This window comes from Panthera leo, chromosome B4 (assembly GCF_018350215.1).
Source record: "Panthera leo isolate Ple1 chromosome B4, P.leo_Ple1_pat1.1, whole genome shotgun sequence".
Lineage (NCBI taxonomy): Eukaryota > Metazoa > Chordata > Mammalia > Carnivora > Felidae > Panthera > Panthera leo.
This window is the reverse complement of record NC_056685.1, coordinates 123,790,500-123,812,723: the sequence shown is the minus strand read 5'-3', so window position 1 is coordinate 123,812,723 and position 22,224 is coordinate 123,790,500.

Here is a 22,224-nt window from a genome sequence, read left to right as displayed (position 1 = left end):
ACACTGCAGAGTTCGGACTTGCCAGGCCGCCATAATCCTATGAGCCAATTCCTTAGCATAAAATCTCTCTCTCTAGGTATATATGTATACACATCCTGTTGGTTCTGTTTCTCCGGAGAACCCTGACTTCTACGGTGTGGTTCCTGCCTTCTATTGTTAACTCCTCATCAAATTTTTAGCAGTCTCGGAGCGAGAAAGCCCGTGTTTGAGCCCAGGGACACTCTTACCAGAAGGCTGAGCTAGGTGAATTCATGCACCTCCCAGAGCCTGGTTTCCTTGTCTCTAACACAGAGATGACCATTCCAACCTCAACTGTAGGGTATGGGGGACAGAGCCAACAATCCCCACTGTCACAGCCCTTAATGTCACTTTCCAACACCGAGCTGCCAGTTACCTATTTTTAGAGATTAGGTGTTGCCAAGAATTTCTTTACCTTAGAAGTCTGCATGGAACAAAAAATACATACATACATATATAAATACATAAATAAAACCAAATCTCTTGAGCCGGGAGCCTTGTCGAGTCACTGATGAACAGATAAAAAGAAACGCCTGTTTTATCTTTGCACTTAAAACACCTGCAATGTCAATATATTTCCCAATCTCATTATTAGCGTAGAGGCAGACTGATCCGTGTTTAAACCCAGCAAGACTTTGCTCCCACAAGGAAAAGACTCTCACTTCTTGGGTCACCTTTCTGACTTTGTACTTTCTCCGTGCGTTAAACATCAAACGCGTCATGAAGTGAGACGCTCACTTCAAGCCCCCACTCTCTGCATTCCTGAAGAGGTTCTGAGAGCAGTGGAAATGAAACAGCCCTCTCTCCTAATTCCAGCTCGTGTTCACGGCAGGTGCCCGGGAAGGAAGGCCTGCCTTTTCCCCAGATGTGTGTGTCATTGAAGACACCAGCAGTATCCCAAGGTCCCCAGGGCCGCCCTTGGTCTGCCCAGGGTTGTCTCGTAGCATCAGAGATGCTCAAGGTGACCCCCCCCAGGGCCCGATGTCATTCTGTCTACCCCAATACTTCTCACACCCGTCAGCCCAGCAGCCCCTTTATAGAACAAAAGATGTTAATGCTTCCTTCACTGTGCTGCAGTGAAATTCATAGACAATTTTACCTCCCTGCACACACAGTTTTTTTTTTTTAATCAATAGGATGTCCTATCCATTATATGAAAGAGGAATAGAAGAAATTTAGAATAAAAATTAGTCATTTAGAGTAAAATAATATCCATGCTTGCAATCATTCAATGCATGTTGATGAGTGCCTCTTCTCTGGTAATTGTGTAGGCGCTGAGGGGTGGATGAAATTGGCAGGCAGAGGGATAGGAAACGTTGAAGGTGTGGGTTAACAGCTCAGGCAAGACCTCACTGGAAAGCCTAATGAACTAATCAGATGCTGGCACCTTCTTGTGTTAATTTATTCAATATTTACTGAATGTTGATGGGGAGAACAGGGGAAGGGGCGGGAGTTGGGGGGGGCAGCACTGTTCTGGGAGATAGGAAACCAGCAGTGAACCAACCCTTCCCCTGTGGAATGCCATTCTAGGCTGGGGCATAAGCTTGGATGAGAGAGGAATGAGGAGATCGGGACTCGATCTGTATGAGGACACTGGGGGAGCCGGAGGCGTGGCAGACACGAGAGTAAAAGCTAGGATAGCATACGTCCCACCACAAAGCCTTTGCACTCAGATGGGAGGGAGAGAGAATCGTGGGTCACTCCCAGTCTCCATCCTTGCTTTACTTTAGGGCGATTTTGCTTCCATCGACCACGGCCAGAAATACATCTGCGTCCTAGAAAGAAGGCAACCCCAGGCCTCCCAGCTCTCAAGACCTTCAGAAAGAGACTAAATGCAACCCCCAGACACCCAAGCCACCTCCCGCCTGCCACCTCGTTGACTTTTCGCTCGTTTTCCCCTTTCCCTAGAATGTTCTTTTCCCAGGCATCCTCATGGACTCACTCCTTCACTTGACTAAGTCTGTGTTCTCGACACCTCTTAGGCCATGCCGTCTGCTGCGTGCAAAAGCCCCACCTGTCTCAACCCCCCCTCTCACTCTGCTTCATTTTCACTCCTCCCTCCTGACAGCACGTTACCTGCTCGGCTGGTTAGCTCGTTTGTCTACTGTCTGTCTCTCCTACTCAATCTGCACTCTATCAGGGCAGGGGCTTTGTCTGTTTGGTTCGCTGCTGTCACTTCAGCTTAGGACAGTGCCTGGCACATAGTACGCTCTCAATAAACAAATGTCAGATATAATCTATACGCAGTGGTGTGCCGAAGCCAGCTCAAAGCAGCTCGCCAGGGGCGACTGCACACATCTCTTCCCAAATGCATGTGCAGAGAAATCTTAAAACCTGCCAGGATCGGGGGCGCCTGGATGGCTCACTCGGTTAAGCGTCCGACTTCGGCTCAGGTCACGATCTCACAGTTCGTGGATCTGAGCCCCGCGTCGGGCTCCGTGCTGACCGCTCGGAGCCCGGAGCCTGCTTCGGATTCTGTGTCTCCCTCTCTCTCTGCCCCTCCCCCGCTCATGCTCTGTCTCCTTCCGTCTCTCGGAAATAAAAATGTTTAAAAAAAAATTTTTTTTTTTAATCTGCCAGGATGGGAGTATTTACTCTGCAGAAATCGGCCAGTACGATACCCCGGGGATTTTTACACCTTGAAAGCTGGTTTTTAAACATTTACCAGTATCTCACTGAACATAAATGAACATGTGCTGTTGGTAGACATCTCCTTTGTTAAGAGAGGTGGTTCCCATCCAACTCCACATCATTTGAGGCATCTGGGGACAAACTGTTTCGACCCCAAGTTGTGTTGTGTCATAGGCTAACAGCTGAGTGGTCCCACACGAAGGCCAAAAACCTACCTCCTGTTTGTTCTCTGCACACTAAGTTACTGATATTAATGTGCGAATGCAGTCGTAACGACACTAGAGCCAGCTAGTAAGGGGAAACATCCTCTCTTTGCTCTAGTAATTAAAAAACGGGAAATGCTAGTCACTAAACTAGGAGAGCTGATAAAGAGTGGTGATAATTTCCGCATTTTTCTCCTCAGGGAAAACAGCAATACTGTACATAGTCATTTTCGATAAATATAGAAAATAAGTAATTATTGCCGGAGCCATTCATTATGAATCTCTATTGCCAGTCGCACTTTTGTAAACACCATACATTGTTTAAAATAATCACTTGGAGAGGCGCTTGTGTGGCTCAGTCGGTTAAGCGTCCGACTTCGGCTCAGGTCACGATCTGACGGTCCGAGAGTTCGAGCCCCGCGTCGGGCTCTGTGCTGATGGCTCAGAGCCTGGAGCCTGCTTCCGATTCTGTGTCTCCCTCTCTCTGCCCCTCCCCCATTCATGCTCTGTCTCTCTCTGTCTCAAAAATAAGTAAACGTTAAAAAAATTTTTTTTTTAAATAAAATAATCACTTGGAAAGGCCAAGCCAAACTTCTCACTGCTGGATGATGGGCACTCCTTCAATGAGGAGGCTGCAAACACACAAGGGCAGCCTGGGTGCCTAGTGTCTCACTGGTCGTCCGGGTGCTGATGGTGAAAACGAATTTGAAAAGATCGTCTTTCCAACATGGAAAAAGCCAGAAAGCTCAAGAAAAAGCTAACGTGTCTGTGTGTGCCAGCCAGGGGCAGCTGTAGGTTCGGAGATCTAATTAAGAAATGCGCGGGAGGTGAAAGGCTCGCGGATTGACTTTGTGTCCACTCAGCCCACAAGAGCTCCCTTTCATGTCTAACCTTGATTGAACCACGCTTCTCAGAAAGTCCAGCCCCAACGGCAAATAAATTCCACGGAATTCGAATGGAGCCATTAACATCTCCCTTCTCGGGTTCTGAAACATTTATTTGCTTTAAAATACACACACTCATCTCCATTTTATTAGGAGGGAGAGCCAGCTTTTCCTCGGGGGTGGGGGGCAGATTTCTCTCTGCCACTCTCCCCACTGCACATGCTGTTCTCCTCCCCAGACGAGACTGAGCTGCTGGGGGAAGGTAGAAGGGACAGGGGTCAGGATACGGGGAGTCCCAGGGGACCCACTCCTCATTGGCTAGTGAGAGAAACCTCAGCACCACTTTGACCAACCCCAAAGCCCTGCTCCCTCCTGGAGCTCACTTTTTGATCTGAATCAGTCATAGCGCCAGTGACTGGAAGAAGATTATTAGTGCAGTGTCAGAGATTTGTGCCCAAATCCTGGCTCTGGTATTTTGGCAAGCCTCTCTCTCCCTCCCTGTGTCTTAGTTTCCAATCCATTTGGGAGTGGGGGTTGGACCAGTAGGGGCACTGTTCCCCATGGGGGGTCTTGGAGATCCGTCAGAACATATTTGATGATCACAATGACCAGGGCCACCGTGGACATGAATGGGCATTAAGCAGAGATACTAGATGGCCTGCAACGCTTAGGACAGTGTCGCACAATGAAGAATTGTTCCACATCCCATGTGACTTTCAAAGGCCCCACTGCACATTCCTGTACCTCTGTGGTCTTTTTGGGTCACTCTGCTTCTCCAGACTTTCCTTTCCTTATCTTTAGCTGAGACGTATTGTTCTCTGGGCTCATTGTAGGAGTCTATGAGAGTGACTAAAATCAACATGTTCCTGGGGCACCGGGGTGGCTCAGTCGGTTAAGCGTCCGACTTTGGCTCAGGTCATGATCTCTCGGTTTGTGGAGTTCGGGCCCCCACATCCAGCTCTCCACTGTCAGCACAGAGCCTGCTTTGGATCCTCTGTCTCCCTCTGTCTCTCTGCCTCTCCCCCCCTTCTCAAAAATAAATAAACACTTAAAAAATCACTATGTTCCTCCCCAACAAATATTTCCTTTTGTAATCATTTTTTAACATTTATTTATTTTTGAGAGACGGAGACAGACAGAGTGCGAGGGTGGGGGGAGACAGAGAGAGAAGCAGACCCAGAATCCCAAGCAGGCTCCAGGCTCTGAGCTGTTGTCACAGAGCCCGACATGGGGCTTGAACCCCACGAACCGTGAGATCATGACCTGAGCCGAAGTTGGATGCTTAACCGGCTCAGCTGCCCAGGCACCCGGACAAATAGTTCTTGAGCTCTAACTATGTGCCAGGTACTGTGCTGGGTGGTGGGACCCAACCCTGGGTCAGACACAGGTCTCGTCTGCAAGGGGTGGGTACATTCAAACTTGTAATCCTAGCGACGATGGAAAAGGGGTCATGCCCCCAGGTTATCAACACTCAGCCTCCATTTATTGGTTTTCCATGAGGTGCCAGGCGCTGAACTACTGCGAGAGGCTCTGAGTGGAATAAAACAGATCTCCATCCTCGAAGAGCTCAGAGTTAGTGATGGTGACGACCACACAGCGAACATACAATGCAGTGACATAAATCCCGTAACGCAGGTTTGACCGCTAACAAGATAAGAGCTCCCACGTATCACATCCTTCCTCCGTGCCGGGGAGAGATACTTTCCACACATCACGTCATTTCGGCCCAACAACCTCGCGAAATCAGGCAGCATGAGCGGGCGTGTCACCGGGACAGTTTTGGCCATTGCCACCTAACACCTGTTCTGTTATCAACTCGACATTTTTCTTTAACAAATTAAACCGGCCCTCGTCTCAGGCAATAACCTCTCTGCGATCATAAGGCTGATGAGCTCGTTTTACGTATATGTGTATTTCTTCCTAATACCTCTAAACAAATGAGCAACAAATCAAAATTTAAAGCTGGACACCACCTAAGACGTCTTGTGTATCAGACGTGGGGAAATGCTGTGGATGCGAGTCAGGGTAAAGAATGGCAGCCGCTGCAGAAACAACATGGTCACAGGTGATTTTTTTGTGTGCTTTGTTTTGTTGTTTGCTCGTGTTATAGTCCAATGTAAGCGACTGGGGATTGGGGATTCTCCACAAAGTCACTCAGAGGCCCAGGCCCCTTCCACTCTCCTCTGGAGCCTCAAGGCCTTTCCGGGGTTCTCTGCATCCAGAGGGCAGGTGAAGGAAGAAACAGCATCACATGTGGCCCATATGGCCCATGTGACCGCACCTAAAAGCAGGGGATGCTGGGACATGCAGTTTGCTCATGGGCCCAAAAGGAAGGGAAAACAGGTCCAGTGAAGATCTGGCATTGTCTCTGCCACGTCGAGGTAAGAATTCCTACTTTGGCAACACTGAGACAAAGCATTTTCCATTTTACAAATGAGGAAATGGAAGTTTTCAAAAGTCAAGTGCCCCGCCCCAGGTTACACAGGCATTAAGAGATAAAGCTTGGCTGGAAGAACAAGCCAAAGACTGTGTTGTAACCATCGCCTCTGTTCTCCATGAGGACTCCCACGCCCTACCTCCACTCAGAACTCACTCCTCACCTCCAGATCTGCACATCAGTCCTTCCGCAGATGTCCTCACCTGAGCGTCCCACAGGCACCTCTCACTACGCGTGACCTGAGCCCAGGTAACCATTTCTCCCCATATCCCAGCCCAGCCACCTTCTCCTTCTGAATTCCCTTTCGGTAAATGAATCCACTGACCAAACCAGAAAACTAGACCTTATCCTAGAATTTTCTCATCTCAGAATGTTTTTAGCAGCGAGGAACCGAAAACCCAACTCAAAATGGCTCACACCATTATGACGTGTCCCATCTCATACAAAAACAGGCCACCAAACGTGGCAGTTCCAGGATTGGTTGCTGGGGTGGTTCACCGTCAGCATCAAGAATCCAAGTTCCTCTGTCTTTCCATTTGGCCACCCTCGGCCTGTTGGCTGGATCTCTTAGCCTGGTTCCAAGTAACACAAGCAGACACCAATGCCCAGAGGCAGAAAAGAAAGTTTCCCTCAACATTCTCTTTTAGAGAGCAAAAAAACTCTCTACAGAGGTACCCCAGTGGAGAGTTCCTTCACATCTCACTGACCATGACTGTGTCACATGCCCATCCTAAACCAGCCATGGGCAAAGGGAATGGAATCATTAGAATGGTCGAGATTAATGGCGATTTACCTTCTGGGATCGTGTGAAAACCAGACCTCTCTGACCACATGATGTCAGAACCAAAACGGTGCTCTTTGGGCGAGAAAGATGAGGGTGAGAATGAGCATCATACAGTGTCTGCGTGGTCCCTTCTTCCTGACTTTACATCCAACCAATCACCACTGTCTGCCAATTTCGGTTTCTCTTGGCTTCATACTTTAATTTTGGTCTCCATGGAGGCTATCTTAACTCAAAGCCTCAGTAGGTCGAGCAAACTTCTTACAGTGAGTGACTTTGTGAGCGTGTAAATAAATCCTTCTTAAATGCTAAAAACTAAACATTCTTGGGGCGCCTGGGTGGCTCAGTCGGTTAAGCGGCCGACTTCGGCTCAGGTCATGATCTCGCAGTCCGTGAGTTCAAGCCCTGCGTCGGGCTCTGTGCTGACAGCTCAGAGCCCGGAGCCTGTTTCAGATTCTGTGTCTCCCTCTCTCTCTGACCCTTCCCTGTTCATGCTCTGTCTCTCTCTGTCTCAAAAATAAATAAAAACGTTAAAAAAAAATTTAAAAACTAAACATTCTTGCTTTTAAATCACTGGTATGTCAATTTGCTCCGGTAACTCTTCTCCTCATAGATACATAAAGATAAATTTTATCCCGGTTTTTGTGCAAACTGTAAAAAAAAAATTCAATAAATTCTAAAAGTGAGACATCAGAATTAATGGGTTGGTACTGTATTTGATGTTCTCAGTTTCTAGAAATAATTGCGACTAAAATTGTTACAGAATCTGATTTTTGAAGATGCATTAATTAACATTTTTTAACGTGGCTCGTCAGAGAACATTGAGAGCATATATATTGGTAGCTAACTACCATTTGAAAAATTCACCACCACGTTATCAACAGAAACAGAAATGTGTGTGTATTGTACATATGCATGACCAAATTTTCTCTCTTCCCACCAGAAAGCCCTTCTATCTATGCTCATCTTATGATATGCTAAATGGTAATTTTATTCTTCCAGTTGCCCAAATCAAAAACCTTGTGTTTATTAGTTATGTATGTAACTGCATAACCAATTATCCCCAGAGTTAACAGCTTGAAACCCTGTATTATCACCCAGTCCCTGTGGCTGAGGGGTCTCGACAGGGCTTGGAGGAGACCTTGCTGTCGGCTGGGTTCATAGGCTGATATCGGTGTCAGTAGGTGCTGTGAGCTCATCTCCAAGCTCAGCCAGGGAAGGACCCCCTCCAAGCTCATATGGCTGTTGCCAGAATTCGGTTCTTCATGGGTTGTTGGGCTGAGGACCCCAGTTCCTTCCTGGCTGTTGGTCAGGGGCCACCCCCAGGTCCTTGCCATGTGGACCTCTCCAGCGAGGCACTCTGTTTCGTTGACGCGTGCACGCGCAGAAGACAACAGACAGAAACTGCTAATAGAGGAAGTCAACCTTCTGTAACCTAATCACAGAAGTGACATCTCATCAACTCTGCCGTATTCTATTCATTAGAAACAAGTGACAGGGTCCAGCTCGAATCAAGAGAAGGGGAACTACACGGACACGAGGATCAGGAGGTGGGGGTCACCGGATGCCGTGTCGTAAGCCGCCAATCGCACTTTGGAACCATCCTCGATTTCCCTCCTTCTCTCAGACCCTGTATCCGACCCATCAGGCAACACGACAGGCTGTCCCTTCAAAGCAACAGATCCAAATGCTTCAGTTGTTTTGCCCCTCAAATGTCACCCGCTCAGTGGTATTTGATCATCCTCTTTACTACTGCCACGTACCCATTAACACACACAAGCTCCCATCCCTCTTCCCTCATTTTTCTTTATAGATCACCATGACTCTAGATACTTTTATCATTTTTAAAATGATCTCTCTCCCCACTTTGGCACATAAGCTGCATAAAGGCAGGGATTTTTATCTGTTTTTTTTTTTTTTTTTGTGGCTGTATTCCTCATGCCTAAGGCAGCTCAAAAGTTTTACTGAATGAACGAATGAATATTAAAATACACGGAGATGTGTTCCCTTCATTAAGCCCAATACAACGGGGAAAATGTTATTCAAAGATTTGCAAAGATTCCATCCTGTCTATACAAATAGGTGTGGGCTCTGTTGGTTTTTCCAGGTGCTCTTGCTGGCCTCCCAGACTGCGCCCATCACAGCTCTAACCCCTTACGACACCAAAGCCAGATGGGACGGAGCAGAAGAAAGAACTTGAAGGGTGATCTCTAATTTAGCTTTGAAAACCACACAACACGGGCTCCTGGGATGAAACTGCAGGGAACATTCTGCCAAGGGAGCCCTCAACTCCCAGTGCCCACCAATGGGCAGACCATGGTCATGGGTGGACAGCAATGGAAGGCAGCCCAGGACAGAAGGAACCGGGTATATTTTTCTGCTTAAAGCCCAATGGCCATGAGGCTCAAGGGACTCTTTGTAAAGCAGAGTTTCTCAAACTTTTCCACATCAGTGTCCCTCAGGGCAGAAGAAAATGAATGCTCAACCCCAGGGGCTTGGGGGTCTAGTCTGAAGCTGACCAGAAAGCCAGAACTGTATCTGCTCTTTTTAATTTCCTCTTTCAAATTCACCCAGATTTCGCATTTTTCTTCATCATGCAGCTGCATTTGATTTAATACAAAAATAATGCTTAAAATTACTTATAAAAGGTTCCTAAAATTTTCTACCCTTTTTTTCAGGCAATGAATGCAATGTTGAAGTACCGAAGCTGTAAAATCCAGAAAATTTGGGCTGAATTGACAAGAGTTCATGCTGCAGAGCACATTCAGGACCTGGGCAATTTCTTCTCATGATATTTTGAGAATTCAGATGCTCCCAAACGTGTGGGTGCAGAAGGCAGATGGCGGGGAAGTCAGAGAAGAAAGTGCTGGCAGGGATGAAGTCCCGTGCTCCTCCTGGAAGTTCCTGTCCAGGGAGACTCTATAACCATTTTCTTGCCGAGCAAGTAAGAAGCTTGGGTCAGATGGTGGGCTTTCTGGGTCTTTGATCCTGCTCTCTTTTGGGGGTTGTTTTTACCTTGGGATAAAAAAACAGTTTTCCAAAGACATTTTCCATGAACAAAGAGGACTGATTCTTTTGTTCCTGTTTTATTACCAAGATCGTAACTTTTGGCATCTTTAAATGAACCGAGCCTCCAAAGATTCAGTCTCCACAATCAACTCCATTCATATCTCATGTTTCATTGTCATCATATCAATTCTGTCATGTGTGGTAAAAAGAAAAGAAAATGTGCCCTAATTCAGGCTTTTAAGAAAATCTGCTAAATGAAGTAAACTTGGGAGCAAGCCTTTACCATTAGGTCAACACTGAATCCACATTTTTACCTTTTGTCTTAATTGGTCCATTTACTCCTTCTTGAAGGATAATAGTTTAAGCCTGAATTCAGTCCTTCAGGACTGGGAGTGCCTCTTCCCCTGACAAAGACAGCCAATGTCTGTACAAAATTCATCATTAAATTCACACCCATTTCGGGGCGCCTGGGTGGCTCAGTGGGTTAAGTGTCCAGCTCTTGGTTTCGGCTCAGGTCATGATCTCATAGTTGGTGAGTTCGAGCCCCACATCGGGCTCTGTGCTGACGGCTCGGTGCCTGCTTGGGATTCTCTTTCTCTCGCTCTTTCTGCCCCTCCCTCACTTGCTCTATATCTCTCTCAGATAAATAAACATTAAAAAAAATTCACACCCATTTTAATCCAAAGCTACGGAAAACGATGAGTAGCCAAACAACTTTTGTTTCTGCTTTTTTCAATGCTCCATAGAACACAATGAGAAACCCCGAGAACCTTTCCGATGTGAGGTGTCCCTGTACAACGAGGCAATGCCTGCTGGGGAGTTCAGGTGAGAAGTAACCTTGATCCCGGCTACTTTTGCTGCCCTTTTGCCTGTCACAGGACTGACCTTGTCTTTGCAACATGCTGGCACCTTGTGTTGGCACACTCTCCCCCCTAATCGATACTATGCTCGCTAGAATACAAATCTGGTTGAAAATCCTTCAGGAGGTATTTGACACATTACAAACTTACACACTTCTACGTGAGATCCTGCAGTACAGCATCTGAGCTGACCTCTTGGACCCTGGAGCTGACCTCTTGCCCCGGATCCTACCCAGCTCTACCAGTCTCTGGCTGCCATATCTCCTAAGCACCTCAGTTTCCTTATCTGTAAACCGGGCCTAACAGGAATGAGGATTCGAATGAGTTCATGTGCCGGGAGTCTTAACGCCTGACACGTAAGAGGAGCTACATGGGTGAGCTCTTTCTACAAGCCACCATGTCCCAGATGCCATCACTTATAAAAAGTACACTATTATTGTACGTACTGTGAAGAAAGGGGGAAAAAATGCTGCCAATTAACTATGATGCAATGCTTTTGGATCTCTTAAAATGTTTATTTGAGACTTCTCAAAAGTATTTATTTAAAAAAAAATTTTTCTTAACGTTTATTTTTGAGACAGAGAGAGACAGAGCATGACCAGGGGAGGGTCAGAGAGAGAGAGGGAGACACAGAATCTGAAACAGGCTCCAGGCTCTGAGCTGTCAGCCCAGAGCCTGACACGGGGCTCGAACTCACGGACTGTGAGATCATGACCCGAGCCGAAGCCGGACGCTTAACCGACTGAGCCACCCAGGCGCCCCTCAAAAGTATTTATTTAGTGACTTGCGTGGATTTATCACATGTCACCCTTGGGCGCGCCTAAAGAGGCAAAAAGCGGAAACAAGTGGTTAAGTTATTCTCAAAATGCTGCCAGAGTCCAAATCTTCTCAGTGATTTTTCAACTCAAAGTTGTCAATGTTCATAGTTTTCAACACAAAGTCAGCGCTCCGGGCAATCGATGGCGTGAGGAGGAAGCGTTTCTCTCAAGGCTGCTGCACTGGGTTTCTGAAAGAAGGTGTCAGGCAATGACAACCATGTCACGACCTTGTGTCAAAGACAATAAGACATATTCCGATTATGCAGCTGCTAAAAACGTGTGTGGTGGGGGTGGGCACTGCATCTTAGAATCAATGAAATGTGTTAATAATAATACATTCTAAGCAGAGCAGACGAAGCTTACTAAAATGGCGGCATCACGCAAACCCATGCCTTTATCAAATTGCAAAGGACTGTTAACCTCGGTCACGATCTCAATCAGTTGTTCAAATGCAGCTTCTGAGAACATTCCATTTGTCATTCCCCAAGGGCACGGTGTTCAGCTTGGCTGTTTCATTTTGACCCAAATCAGGTGCACACAGTCTTTGCCAAAGTTTCTCCTGGGATGTGCAGGTTCCCTTCCAAGGAGTTCTGAAAGGAAAGGTCAAGTCATTTTTTATTCGTGTGTTTGATCATGCGGTTGAATGAGAGAGCGGCAAGCCCAGGGTTGATTCCCTTCTGATGGCCTCTTCTCTTTATCCCCTCTGGGTTTTGCTCATCTTTCAAGAGCCCCCCCACCCCCACCCCACCGCCCCAGGGTAATAGAACTCATGATTCTTTGCTCAAATCAGGATGCAGTACAATCAATCACCTGGAGAGCGTGGTAAAAATGCAGAGAAAGGACCCCACTCGGGAACTGGACTAGAGACTCTGGAAGTGAGACCCAAGAGTCTGCATCTTAAAGAACTTGATCCGGGGCGCCTGGGTGGCTCAGTCCGTTAAGTGGCTGACTCCCGATTTCGGCTCAGGTCATGATCTCAAGGTTCGTGAGATCGAGCCCCGTGTCTTCACTGTCAGTGCAGAGGCTCTTGGGATTCTCTCTCTCCTTCTCTCTCTGCTCCTCCCCTGCTTGGCTCTCTCTGTCTCTGTCTCTCTCTCTAAATAAACAGACATTAAAAAAAAAAAAAAAAAGAACTAGATCCTCCCCATGATTCTGATATAACCGAAGTTTGTAGGTCACAGCTCTAAAAAAAAACAGATGGTAGGGAAAAAAAATGGGCAGAAGATGGGTCAAAGGACACGGTAGGAGAACATTAAAAAATGCCCTTACGACGTATTTTCAAAAAGTGGTTCTTTTTCAGCTGCTTTTTAAAGGTAATATATTGACTTTATAGTGCTGTTAAAATGGAGTGAAAGATGTGGGGGAGGCTGTGGAAAAGGCTGGTTCATGCTTTGTACCCTCCATCAGAAGCATTATCCCAGCCGTGTGAAAAATAGAAATGCCCTGTCGCACCCCGTGGGCTGAAGTCTGGGACCCTCAAGATCACAGGGCGACCACCAGGGAAGGTGGGGTAATGTGCTCGCCACGCAGTCCCTGGAAAATGGCAACCAGCTGGTTCACCTGTTCAGAAATTACTGCAAGAGTTCTTTTGAAGAGATAAAATATAGCGTCCACTGTAGAAGAGTTTAAGGGTATTTTTAACTGCTCAAAACCCCAGCAGTCTCACAAAATAATTATCTCCATTCATTAATGACGGCTTTCTAATTTTAATTCTTACACACCCACATAATCCTTACATGATTTTAATCACAGCAAATATACACATATATATGATTTTACGCATAAATTTTTCTCCTAATATTATTCTGTAAACTTTCCTCATGTTTTACAGTCGCCATATGATTTTAAATAACAGCACGGCATTTCTCATCGCTGATACACCACAGCTTACTTAACCAAACCCCACCGTTTCTTCTGGCTGTTCCATGTTACAGGCAACACTGTGATGAAAATCTTTTGCACAGGGCATTTTTACACACCTACGGCTTCAAATGATGTCCATTTTCATTCCTGTCCCGTGCTCTTCCTCGGGTTTCCGACACCTCATTGTTGCCGTCACTGGCTAACGATACGTACTGAGGACTGACAGAGTGGCAGAGAAGCCCGACCCTTGGGGAAGTTACTGAACTCTATTAGACGAAAATTTATTCCTAAAGTCTCACTGTGGGCTAGCTTTCCCACTTCCAATCTTCTCCTGCTTACCCCAGGAAGAATTATTATTAATCACAAACATATTAAAGAAGAGGGGTGGGGAGGAGGAGGAGGAGGAGGAAGGGCAGGAAGAAAGGGGAGTCAGGAAATGTGGGTGGCTGGGGCAGGGCGTCTGGGTGGCTCAGTGGTTAAGCGTCTGACTTCGGTGTGACTTGGGCTCGGGTCACGATCTCATGGTTTGTAAGTTCGAGCCCCACATCACTGCTGTCAGCGCGGAGCCGGCTTTGGGATCCTCTGTCCCCCTCTCTCTCTGCCCCTCCCCCACTCGAAATCCCCCTCCCTTCCTCCCTCTCTCCCTCTGCAAAATAAGTAAATATGAAAAAGAAAAGAAAAAGAAATGTGGGCTGGAAGCTGGGTCAAACAAGGAAGTAGATATTCCCCCCTGAAGTCTCCAGAAACAATGCAGCTCTACCAACCCCTTGATTATAGACTTCTGGCCTCTGGAACTGTTACCGAACAACTCTGCGCTGTTGAAGGCACTAAGTTTACGGGCCTTTGTTACAGCCGTACTAGGAAACGAATGTAGCTGCTCTTCAGGCAGGGCTGGGGAGGACACAGAACCTAACGACAGGAGAGACCCTACAAATAGCCGCTAACACCCAACCATCGAGTGCTTACTCTGTGCCGCATGCATATCTACCCAGATTCAAGCCGCACAGCACTGTGAGGGGAGTGCCACGATTATCCGCGTGCGACAGACGCGAACCTGAGGCTCGCGACGGTTGAGCAGCTTCGCCAAGGTGGCACAGCCTGGGAGGGGTTGATTCAGGACTTGGTCTTAATCCAGCCAGGTGCAGTGGTGGGTGCCTGGCATCCCGGCTACTGAGGGGGCTGAGGCAGGAGGACGGCTTGAACCCCGGAGTTCTGGGCCATCGTGGGCTGTGCCTATGGGACGTCGGCGCTCAGTGCGGCATCCGTGGGGTGACCTCCTGGCAGCGGGGGAACCAGGCTGCCTCAGGAGGGGTGAACTGGCCCGGGGCAACAGCAGACAGGTGGGATTTTAGACCCACTCCAGAATCTAGCAAAGATGCTGTGCAAGACTCTCCCAAGGCACGTGGTTTGTGGCGAGGAGGCGGGGGGGGGGGTGTGGTGGGGACCTACCTTGGACCTTCCAGCTGACTCCAGAGGACTCTTGCCTTGGAGTATGCTTGATGAGGGGGAGGGGTCGCTGGGACTCTGCAGGGGGCTGGAGCTGGTGGAGGGTGTCGAGGCAGGCCCGGAAGGGAACGAGGTGGATTCTTCAGCACCCTGCGCCGGGCCCAGCTCTGGGTTATCACCGCTTCCTAAGCAGACAGAGGCTCTGGGTGGCCGGCCTTGTCTCAGTGTGGACGTAGTCTCTCCAGCTGCTCTTTGGTGCTTCTGTACCTCACAGCCGCCCCCCAGCACCACCCTCTCAAGCCTTCGCGCCTCTGTCCGCAGGGAAGTCTGAGAAAGGGTTGGCAAACCCCACCAGCCCAGGGCTCCTGGGGCCCTTGCAGGCTCCAGGCTCTAGAGTTCATCTCCCAGAAAGAACAAAATGCCCCCCCAGGCCGGGCTTGCCCAACTGAGCCTCTGAGAGCCACCACTGGCCGCTGCAGGTAACTGTGTGTTCGGAGCGCCACCTCGTGGTGCCCAGGCTCCCCAGAGTTTCTTCCCAAATCTGATCTCGAGGAAGGGGCTCCCACCTCCCTTCCTCCAGGGAGGTTTAGGTGACTGAGAGGGTCTCCAGCCCTGGGCTGCAGGACACTTTAGAGATGCCCAAGGCCAGCTGGTTCCCTGAAACACTGGATTTACATGGAGCCTGCCCCATCCTGGGCTCTGCCTGAGGGTCCAGAATGCGGGCTCTGGGTTGAGATACAGAATACCGTTTTTTGTCATTTATCAGCTCTGTGACCTGAATGAGTGTGGGGAAGGCGTGGGGGGAATCAGCATCTTATTTCAATGTGAGAGGAACTAATGGAGGAGAGTGAATTTTAAAAAGCTGTTGAGAACACATTTTTTGACAACTTAGATAAAATGGACCAATTCCTCGAAAAACGCAAAGACTCACTTAATATGCGCTAGAAAATTTGAATATGCCTACAACTGTTAAGGAAATTGAATTTGTGATTTGAAAACGCCCAAAAAAAGAAGTCTCCAGACCCAGATGGTTTCACTGGAATTCTACCAAGTGTTTAAAGAAGAATTAACACTATCTCTGTACATTCTCCATCAGAAAATACAAGAAGCAGGAAAACACTTCTCAATTCACTGTATGACACGAGTATGACCATGATATCAAAACCAGACAAAGACAGTACAAAAAAGAAAACTATAGATCAATGTCCCTGTGAATATAGACATAAAAATCAATAATGAAATATTAGCAAGTAGAATTCAGCTAAATACAGGAGGAATTGTACGCCATAACCTGGGGATATGAGGCTGATTCAATATTTGAAAAATCAATGAATGGAATCCACCATATTAATAGGCTAAAGAAGAAAATTCACATGATCATATAAATTGATGCGGAAATAGCATTGACAAAATTCAATGCCCATTCATGTTAAAAACTCACAGAAAAATAGGAATAAAGAATCACTTTCTCAACTTGATAAAGAACATCTACAAAAAACACCCTACAGCTAACACACCTAATGGTGAAAGACTGAATGTTTCTCCTTAAGCCTGGGAAGAAGGCAAAGTGTCTACTCTCACTGCTCTTATTCAACACAGTGCTGTAAGGTCTAGACAATGAAGTAAGGCAAAAAACAACAACAGCAACAACAACAACAACAAAAGGAAATGAAAGGCATACAGACTAGAAAAGAGGATATATTTGCAGAGGACATGATTGTCCATGTATATAAATTATTGTATTTCTATATACTATGAACAGATGGACATCAAAGTTATAAAAACAGTATCATTTACAGTTGTTCACAAAAAGGTGAAACATTTACGTGTAAATCAGCAAAACATGTACGGGACTTGTATGCTGAAAACTACAAAATATTTAGGGAGAAATAAAAAATCTAAAGAGACATACCATGTTCATAGATTGGCAGGTTCAATATAGTGAGGATGTTAATTCTCTCCAAATTGCTATACAGGTTTAACCCAATTTCTATCAAACTCCCAGCAAGATTTTTGTAGACATAGACAAGATTATTCTAAACTTTATATGGGAAGGGAAAGGAACTAGAATAGGTAAAACAATTTTGAAAGAGAAGAATAAAGTGGGAGGAATCAGCCCACTCAATTTCAAGACTTATTATAAAGCCACAGTAATCAAGGGTGTGTGGTATTGGTAGAGGAATAGACACATAGATCAATGAAAGAGAACAGAGAACCCAGAAATAGATCTATACAAACATACCCAACTGATTCTGGGTAGGTGCAAAAGTAATTCAGTGGAGGAAAGGTAGCCTCTGCATTCAACACATGGTGGTCGTGTGATGGGACATCTGTAGGCAAATAAACAAACAAAACCCTTAACCTAAACCACACACTCTTGTACAAAAATTAAGTCTAAATTTGTCACGGACTTAAATGTTGAACATAAAACTTTAAAACGCTGAGGAAAAGACAGAGGAGACAATCTCCGGGATCTAGGTTTAGGTTATTTTAATTTAGTTTTGAAAATACAAAACGCAAACATACTACAATCTATTTCAAAAAAAAGTAGGAAGCATTTTCTTTCCTTCACCTTCCCAGCTGCGGCCCTTTCCTACAGAAATGATGAAATTACATGGGAAACTTTTAAAGATACTAATGTCCAAGTTTCAATCTGATTCACTTGGTCTAGGGTAGCGCCTGAACATCTGCATTTTGGCAAGCTCCCGGGTGATTCTAATGTGCAACCAGGTTGAGAGCCACTTTGTGAAATGCAGAGCTCCCACAAAACACCTCAGTACAGTGGTTTCCCAAGGGTGGCCCCTGACCATGCTGCAGCATCACCTGGGAGCTTGTTAGAAGCGCACATTCTCAGGCCCCACCCCCCCCCCAGACCTGCTGAATCAGAAACAGCCACCCATGTTTCAACAAGCCCTCCCTCCAGGGGATTCTGATGCCCACTCAAGTTTGAGAACCTCTGCCTCAGTAGACAAATTCTGACACAGACAGGAGCAGCTGGTTCACAAACAAGAAAATACACAACATTAAAAAGCACTGAGAGCACCGTTCAACCTCCCTGGTGATCAAAAGACAAGCAACATAAAAACAGCAGGGAAATTCCACCTGACACCCGTCCAATGAGCAAATTCAGAAATACATCCAACGAAAGACAATACTTTACGCTTGCCTTTTCACACAACTGAGGTAACCAACCATCCGGTGTGACTAGGACTGAGGGGGTTCCCAGAAGTGGGGCCTTTGTGTGCTAAAGCCAGGACAGTTTGGTCCCCTTATACAAGACTTATCAGATTAATATAATCATTGCTTACTCTGTTTTCCCCGTTAGACAGTGATCCACGGGGGCAGAACCCTGTGTTTCTCATACTCTATCATGGTCTCTACCCTTGGACATAATATATATTTGGAGATGGAAGAAAGAAAGGAAGAAACAGAGAGAAAGAGGAAAGGAAGGGGGAAGGAAGGACGATAAAGCATTCCGGGGCAGTCGGTTTCTCCTTCAGTATTTCTACAGTCCCAGACACACACCACGATTTTAATTCGGACTGTGCTACATTACAGCTACTTATTTCTAGGTCTTCCTCCCTCAAGAACCCACGAGCTCCTCCTGTGCTTGGACTATATCCTACCCACCGTGGTATAATCAAAGACGTCAGCGCCTACAGGTTAGGAGAATGAGTGCTGAACTCAAGGCTTCCTGGGTTCAAATCCTGACTCTGTGGATTATCAGCTGTGTGCCCTTGGACAAGCTAACTCACCTTGCTCTACTTCAGCATCATCTGACAAATGGGTATGAAGAGAATAGCACAGGACCTACCTCGCGGGGTTGTTGTGAGAATTTCACGCTGACTAACGCACGTAAAAATGGTGCCCGGGAAATACAGAATGCTCAATGCAGTTAGCTATTATCATTAGTAACGGAAAGGGATCCACAAGCCCCATGTGAAGGACTGAAGTTACCTTGTAGTGATCAGGAAGCTGCAGGTGGCTGTATTTTCTAGATGGGGGACAGACAGCAGTGTGACTACCTCCAAACGGTCAGGAGGGAACTTTGTAGGGGTGGGAAGACGATGCAGGAGGCTGCAGGCTACCACGGGGCTCCTCTTGCCCATGTCCTCCTTCTGTGTCCCCTACTCGTTACCCCACGAACACCAGACACCCCAGTGTCTCTGGGGTCCTCAGAGTGCCTGGCCTACAACTACACTTTCACAGGCATGGTCCCTGGAGAGGGACAAGGGGCTCTGACCGGAAAGTCATATTTGGGAGAGCAGACCCTTTGGTTCATTACTGAATCCCTAGGACCTGGTTTCTAGCACAGCATATGCATTCGGGGACTATGTATAAACTGACTGATTTTAATGAGTGTAAATCCTTCTTTTAATCCCGTTCGTTAACCACCTTACCTCTGGTTCTGCCCTCGACGGTGCACTTCCTAGCTGGATCTTTCCTGTTGGGTCATGGATCAGGAAGCAGAATGGCCAAAGTTACTCCACGGGCATTTAGCTGAAGGAGGCGGAACCCAGGTCCACACAAGAACCCGCGTGTGAATGTTCATAGCAGCTTTATTCATGATTATCGAAACCTGGAAGCTACGACCCAGACACCCTTCAGCAGGTGAACGGATAAACAAACTGTGGCACATCCAGACAATGGAATATTATTCAGTGCTAAGAAAGAAATGAGCTAGGGGTGCCTGGGTGGCTCAGTCAGTTAAGCGTCTGACTCTTGGTTTCCGCTCAGGTCATGGCCTCACGGTTCGGGAGCTCAAGCCCCACAGTGGGCTCTGTGCCAACACGTGGTACCTGCTCGGGATTCTCTCGCTGTCTCTGTCTCTCAAAATAAATAAGTAAACTTAAAAAAAAAAAAAATGAAATGAGCTAGCAAGCCATGAAAAGACACGAAGGGACCTCGAATGCATATTGCTATGTGAAAGCAGCTCATGCGCAAAGGCTACGTACTGCACGACTCCGATTTTCTGACACTCTGGAAAAGGCAAAACTATGGAGACAGTGGAAAGACCGGTGGCTGTCAGGGGTTAGGGGGACGGGTGCATAGGAGGGGTACAGAGGATTTTTAGGGCTGTGAAACTCGTTTTGAAAACTAAATAGCCCCATCTATAAACTCTCCAGGGCTCCCCCGCTCCCCACAGCCCGCCCCCCCCCCTTGACTTGAGAGCTAGCAAAGGGAAAGAAAACATGCTGGATTAACTAGGCGAGACTTCACACTGTCTTCATCACCACCCTTTTTAGGCGCCCCCTTTGTCCCAGCCTCCTCACTGGCATTCACAACGCAGTCCCGGCCCTGACGCATGGAGCTTGTCTTTCCCATGGAGTTAACCATGCAGTTGGGCACGAGGAGAAGACAGGGGCTTGGGAAACGAATAAAGGCTGAATTGGCACCAGTCTCCCCCTCCCTCTGCCCCCCGAGAATGGATCCTCCCTACTGTGTGTCCCCCCCCCCCCCCCCGCCCCCGGGACGTGCTACCAACGACACCTCAGCAAGCTCATTTCTTTATCCCTTTCCTGGACCCAGAGTTGTTCAGGACAGGGATCCCGTTCATTCATGGTTAGGTTAGCCAGCCCCCCGCCCCACCACGAGGTAGCAGGGACTACGCTAAACATGGAAGACAGAGACGAATAAGACACGGCCACAGCCTCTGGCAAGTGTTCGATGCAGGAGCCTTCGTGTCTTGCTCATTTCTGCACCCTTGGCGTTTAGCACGGCGCCTCGCAAATAAAAGACATGTTTGTTGAAGCAATGGATGAAAGTCCCTACATGACCCCACATCAGGTTGCAGAAAGCGCCACCACCGAAATCCATTCCGAGTTCTCTGGCCATCTAGGCTTGGCCCTGGGGGAGGGGCAGCGATGAAGGCAGGAAGGGTCCGAGTCACCTAAGGACGGAAGGCGGCTTTTATTGTCACAGATCGACAGCCAGGCCGGCCAGCTCAGCGTCCCGACAGCCCAGCCACTCTGGGGGATTTCCTCCATAGAACATACGAACATTCGCAGTAAGGGAAATAAATCAAAACCGCCAAGAGCCTCCTGGCGGCCCGGGGCAGGATTTGCCACACTGTCTACATTTTGGAGCTAGGAGTATGTTTAAGAAAGAAACAAGCACCCAAACTTTCAGCGTCCAGAACGTCTGCAGTTTGCGTTCATGGAGAGGGGAACGTGGGGTACAGTCACTCTGCTGCTTTGTGGGAGAAACTGGCCTCATAAGGCAGAAGGGGGTCGTGCGGGGTAAGGATGAAATCCTCCCCCCTGGGGAGGAAGGCCCGTCTGTGTTTGGATGCCGGCTTTTCCTACTGCGAGCTGGGTGACCCTGGGCCAACCACTCGCCCTGTCTGGGCCTCGTCCCGAAGAGCTGTGGAGGAGCTTGCCGGAACTTGCTCGCTCTTTTAAGACGTAGAGTCCTACTTTCCATCCTCGAATACTTCAAATATTGAAAAGTACATTGAAAATTGCATGTTTTATAGTGAGGCTCTCATGTCACTTGAAGCAAATGATGTATGAGAAGAATTACACAGAGTTGACCCGGATCATCTCACAGTAAATACTTTCCGCTTTGAAGGCTGAGGTAAAATATCCTCTACTTTGAAAGTGAAGATGTTATTTCTTGGTTTCGAGGATGTCGGATGTAAAACTCTTTTTACCTTTGAGGCTCCTGTGTCTTGATTTCTAAGACGAAACTAGCTTAGCAGGGACCTCGCTAGTGCTGAAGGGATGAGGGCGGTCAGTAAGCTTGCCTTGGTGGATGGCAGAGCCGAGAAGTGAAAGCCTTTGCTTTTCCTGCAAATGCCACGTGGACCCAGGTACACACTCTGTCCCCGCTAGTCCGTCGGCTCTGACTCACGTAACTGGGAGGCCCAGAAATTGGGCTAGAAGGAAAGGACCCAACAGGAGCCTCGGGAGACCCTCTCTCAATGGCCCCAGATGGCTTCTGCCCGCCCTGGTGGCGCTGGGGTGCTCTGGGTGGGGCAGAGCCCAGGCCAGCCCCACCCGGACCTCCACAGAGACCTATTTCGGTGTCCCGGAATGTGGTTGTTGCAAATGAGGGCCTGGATGGTTCGAAGCTGAGGTTCCAGGAGCAAGTCAACCAAATACCTGGGCAGGACACCAGCAGGTCTCACAAAGACTCAAACTGTCTCGTTAAGGCCACGGGCTGTCCGGCGGGAAGAGGTGTGAGAACGGGCAACCGTCCACTTTCCGCAAGTGCCGGGGTGCTCTGCAGGCCACAGGTGGGTGCCCCAGCGAGAGGGGGTCGAGGGGGCACTG